The 6172-nt window shown below is 38.7% G+C and overlaps 1 pseudogene; it reads right to left on the minus strand.

Annotated features, from left to right (window-relative positions):
• The window catches only part of LOC103751973, a 44707-nt pseudogene that overhangs the window by 37922 nt on the left and 613 nt on the right, over positions 1 to 6172 (minus strand).

Raw genomic sequence — 6172 nt, forward strand, 5'->3', positions numbered from 1 at the left:
ATTAACAGACCCCTATCACAGTTAACCAAAAGAAAGAAAGAAAGAACATCTCCAAATCAACAAAATCAGAGATGAAAGGGGAAACACCACAACAGACACCAAAAAGATCCAGAACATTATAAAGTTAAGAAAAAAACATATATGCTACTAAATTTGAAAACCTAAAAGAAATGGACATGTATCTAAAAGCATGGGAATCACCAAAACTAAACCAAGAAGAGATTAACAGGTAAAACAGATCCATAACTTATAAGGAAATTGAAACAGTAATACAAAGCCTCCCAACTAAAAAAAGCCCAGGACCAGATTGATTTACAGCAGAATTCTACCAGACATTTAAAGAAGATCTATATCCAATACCACTTAATTTGTTCAAAAAGACAGAAATGGAGGGAGAATTTCCAAATTCCTTCTTTGAGGCTAGCATCACTGTAATACCCAAACAAAGTAAAGATACAACCAAAAAAGAAACCTATAGACCCATATCCTTAATGAACATAAATGCAAAAATCCTGAACAAAATACTTGCAAACTGCATACAGACACACATCAAAAACATCATGTGCCATCAAGTCAACTTTATTCAAGAGATGCAGGGATGGATCAATATATGTAAGTCAATAGACAGCATAAATCATATTAATGGACTCAAAGACAAGAACCACATGGTCATCTCATTAGATGCAGAGAATAGTCCTAGAGGGAATTGGACTGGGGGAACATACCTCAACATAAAGCCATATATAAAAAACGCACAGCCAACATCATTCTAACTGGAGAAAAACTGGACGCATTCCCATTAAAATCAGAAACCAGACAAGGCTGTCCACTATCTCCACTCCTTTTTCACATAGTGCTTGAAAGTCTTTCAAGAGCAATAAGACAAGAGAAGGAAATTAAAGTAGTAATTGGAAAAGAAGAGATCAAATTATCCCTTTTTGCAGACGACATGATAATATATCTGAGACACCAAAAATTCCACCAGAAAACTCCTAGAAATGATTAACACTTTCAGTAAAGTGGCAGGTTACAAAATTATCTACAACAGTCCATGGCTTTTCTATATGCCAATAGCAAAGAATCAGAGAAAGAGTATATGGAAACACTCCCTTTCAAAACAGCAACAAAAAAATTAAAATATCTCAGAATAAACCTGATCAAACACATTAAATTCCTCTACAATGAAAATTTTTAATCTTTAAAGAAAGATTGAGGAAGACACCAGAAGACGGAAGGACTTTCCATGCTCATGGATTGGAATAATTAATACTGTATAAATGACCATCCTTAAGCCAGGCGTGGTGACACACACCTTTAATCACAGCACTCAGGAGGCAGAGGCAGGTGGGTCTCTGTAAGTTCAAGGCCAGCCTGGTCTACATAGTGAGTTCCAGGACAGCTGGGGCTACAGGGAGACCCTGTCTCAAAAAGACCAAAAAAAAAAACCAACTAAACAAACAAAAAAGACAATTCTACCAAAAGTCATTTACAGATTCAATGCAATGTCAATCAAAATCTCCATGACATCTTCAAAGAATTGGAAAAAAATTATCCTAAGATTCATATGGAAGCACAAAAGACCTTGGATAGCCAAAGCAACCCTGAGCAATAAGAGCAATGCTGGGGGATTATATAACAGATTCTGAACTATAATACAGAGCTATAGTCATAAAAACAATATGGTACTGGCACAAAAGTAGATGTATAATACAGAGCTATAGTCATAATAACAATATGGTACTGGCACAAAAGTAGACCTGTAGATCAAAGGAACAAAATTGTATACTGAAATATGACTACATGCAATTTTAGTCACCTGATAGTTGACAAAGGGGCCAAGAATATACACTGGAGGAAAGACAGCATTTTCACCAAATGGTGCTGGAAAAACTGGATCTCCACCTGTAGAAGAATGAAACTAAATCCCTATATTTAACCTTGTACAGAAGTCAGCTCCAAATGGAACAAAGACCTCAATGTGAAGCCTGAAACGCTGAAACTATTAGAAGGAAACACTGGCAATAACTTACTAGATATAGGTGGAGGAAAGGATTTTCTAAACCAGACATCAATTGCTCAGGAAACAAGCTAAAGAATCAACAAATGGGACCTCATTAAACTAAAAAGCTTCTTTACATCGAAAGAAACAACCAAGGAAATGAATAGGAAACCCACAGACTGGGAGAAAAATACACTTCTGACAGAGGTTTATCATCCAGAATATATAAAGAACTCAAAAAACAAAGAATCAAGAGAAGAAGTAACTCAATTTAAACACGGTTTAGGACTTCAACAGAGCATTCTCAAAAGAACATCTTAAAAGGTGTTCCACATCATTAGTAATTAAGAAAATGCAAATTAAAAACACTTTAAGATTTTCTCTTATCTCAGACAGGCTAAGATCAAGAGAGCAAACAATACCAAATGTTGGAGAGGATGTGGGGAAAGGGGAATAATGCTCATCTATTGATGGTGGGATTCCAAACTTGTTCAACCCCTATGGAACGCAGTGTGGAGAACACTTAAAAAACTACAAATGAACCTACCATTTGACGCACTTATACCACTCCTTGGCATATACCCAAACAACTCATCCTATTGCAGGGACACTTGTACATCCATGTTTGTTGCTGCTCTTTTCACAATACCTAAGAGATGGAAGCAACCTAAGTGTCCCTCAACTGATTACTGGATAATGAAAATGTGGCACATTTACAAAAAGGAGTTCTACTCAGCAGTAGAGAAAGATGAAATCATGAAATTTGCATCCATCATGATATGGATTGAACTAGAAACTGTAATACTAAGTGAAGTAATACAGACTCAGAAAAACAAACAACATATATTCTCTCTCATATGTGGACCCTAGCACCAAATCCTTATAAGTTAGTACATATCCAGATATAACTACAGGAACCAAGATACTGAAAAGTTACCAGGAAGCTAAAGAAAAAGAAAGAACTTGAGAGAGAAGAACAGTAGGAAACAGGTGTTACTAAGGGAGATATGGATAATAATGGGGTTATTTAAGTCGTGGGGGGAGGAAAGGGTTGTACAATGAATCTTGGTGATAAAGGGAAATAATGGTAATGTATTTAAAATAAAAACACTGAATATACTGACTCATCTACTATTGTCACTCAGAAGTGGCACATGAGATAAAATATGGTGTGTAAAATTATTTCAGTGGTAAACTTAAAATATATACCTATAATAAGGTGGGCATGGTGGCACAGACCTTTAATCCCAGCACTCTGGAGGCAGAGGCAATGAGATTTCTATGAGTTCAAGGCCAGGCTGGTTGACAGGTCTACACAGTAAGTTCCAGGCCAGTTTGGGCTACAGAGAAACCCTGTATCAAAAAGAGGAAAGAAAAATAAAAATACAAAAAAACCTATATTCATTCCGAAACTCCTTACAGTAACAATACAGGAAATAATGTGGAGTCACCCACTTTCCCAAATCATACTGAATGGTTAAATGGCAAAAACAGACAGACAGATCAACTATTGAATTGGAAGAGTCCTGCAGGATATTTACAGTGTCCTGTGCACTCCTTGTGGGATTTTTTTTTTTTTCTGGTCTTTTTGAGAAGGGGTGTCTCTGTAGCCCCATCTCGCCTGGAACCATCCACATAGGTAGACCAGGCTGTCCTCAATTTCACATAGATCTACCTGCCTCTGCTTCCCTAGTGCGGGGAATAAAGGCATGCACCAACACAGCTGTCAATTTCTACTCTTAACAATGACTCACAATGAATAACTGAATAGCCTTTAAAAACTCATTTGTTGGTAACATAAATATCAGTGTAATCAACTATTTGGAAAAATGTCTAAGAAAATTACAATTGTTCAATTAAAAGAAAATCCTGTGTCTTTACTATTCCACTTGAGTGCCTGAAACAGTTTAACACATTTGAAAAACCGTTTTTCTCCTCCTTCAGTAAACACTATTTCATTTACAGGGTGAATGTAAGGAAAGAAGACAATATATTGAATGACATCTTCAGAACTCTCATTACTGAGTCACTGAGTGACAGGACTGATTGATTCAGCAGCACAAAGAAAGACAAGAGAGGCCTGCAGAGATGGTTCAGTGGCTCAGAGCACTGGTTGCTCTTGCGGAGTACGTGGTGGGTAAAAATGTCCTTAACTACAGTCCCAGATCTAGTGGATTTGATACCCTCTTCTGACCTCCATGGGAAGTGCAGGACATGGGCGCATTTACATATATGGAAGCAATACCCTCCTACACTGTACTAGTTTGTTTCTCCATTGCTGTGACAAAATACTCTGACCACCACCAATTGTGGGAGGAAAGGGTTTATTTAGCTAACATTGCCAAGGTTACAGCTCATCAGGGAATCAAATGTAGGAACTCCAGGCAGGAACCTGTAGGTAGGAGGTGGAGCACAGACCATAGAGGAACACTGCTTACTGGCATGCTCCCCTGGCCCCTGCTCAATCTGCTTTCTTATACAACACAGCCCCCCCTGCCCAGGAATGTCAGCACCCAGAATGGCCTGGACCCTCCCACATCACTCAGTAGTCAAGAAGATGCCAACACACATGGTCACAGGCAAGTCCGATGGAGGAAATTTCCCAATTGGGCATCCCTCAACCCAGATATGTCAAGTTGTCACTAAAGCTATCCAGTTCAACTGAACCCTTGTCAACATCACTATTATACCACAACTTTTTACTTCTTGTCCGAAAGATATGATTTCAACATTAATATCACAATATAAGACAGTACACACTTTAGGGTGTCAAGTCTCAGCTGCTCTCTGTGATCCCTTCACGATTTCAACACCAGAATGATGCACGAGACTATTATACATTACCAAATCCTGCTTCTACCTTGAAATGGACTCTCACACCCCCTCTGAATCACAGTTCCTGTGCTGACACTGAGGAAATACTTTGCAGAAGATTTTGCCAAAGTGATGCTGGTCTCTTTTAATTACAGCTGATTTCTCACCCCACCTAAGCAGCATCAATTGTCCTTGTAAAGCAAAGGTTTAATTAACTCCAGTCTCTTAATCACAGCTGATTCTTCAAGTCGAGCTGAACAGAAAGCAAATGTTCTCAATTCAAGAGATCACACAAACAGCCCTTATAGTCTCTGCTTCCCTTTGAAGCTTCACAAGCCAGGCCACCACTGTTCACAACTCTTTCAGCACAATTCTTCCAAGCTCCACAGCAACAAACTCTAAGCGCTCAATGGCTTTTCCAGCCCAAAGTTCTGAACGCTACCACAGTCCTCCAAAAAACAGCAAGGGCAGGACTGTCGCAGCAATGCCCTACTCTCTGTTACCAATTTTGTTCTACTTTGTTTCTCCATTTCTGTGACAAAATACTTTGATAAATACCAACTTTGGGAGAAAAGGATTTATTTTATCTTAGTTCTTCTGGGTCACAGTTCATCAGGGAGCCTGAGGTAGGAAATCAGGCAGGAACCTGGAGGTAGAGATGAGGCACAGGCCATGAAGGAACACTGCTTACTAGTTTGTTCCCCTGGTCCCTCCCTGCTCAACCTGCTTTCTTATATAACATAGGCCCACCTGCCCAGTGGTGGCACCACCTCCAGTGGGTGGGACTCTCCCACATCACTCAATAAGCAAGATTCCCCACAGACAAGGCACAGCCCAGTCCAATGGAGGAAATTCCCCAATTGAGCATCCCTCAACCCAGGCTGTTGACTGGATACTAAAGCTATCCAGCACATACACATAACATAAAAATAAATTTTTAAAAATTTTAAAAAGAGGAGGGAAGACTATGAGTTCTCAATCAATAGTAAATAAAATCTTTTTCTACAATCACAAACTCAGTGTACCAAATACCTGAGGAAAGGTTAGACGAGTTCAAAAAGTTTCCATCACTCTCACGTCACATTTCCCAAGGTGAAAAGAGTTCCTAGATATAGTTCACACTCTGATTATGATAACTTATTTATTTTGTGAAATGTGCTATGGATTTGTGTTGTGTATCAAAACATCTGAAGAACAGACATACTGTGCATGACTCATGCTCTGTAGTGAACACACACTACTCCACATTATTAGCATTCTTCAATCAGAGCATATTACATCCATTCTCTTGTTATTTTTCCAAGGAGAAAGTACAGTGATAACTGAGGTAATTCCCCCCTTTAAAAAAAAAAAAAAAAC

Source organism: Nannospalax galili, unplaced genomic scaffold (assembly GCF_000622305.1).
Source record: "Nannospalax galili isolate Female #2095 unplaced genomic scaffold, S.galili_v1.0 scaffold348, whole genome shotgun sequence".
NCBI lineage: Eukaryota > Metazoa > Chordata > Mammalia > Rodentia > Spalacidae > Nannospalax > Nannospalax galili.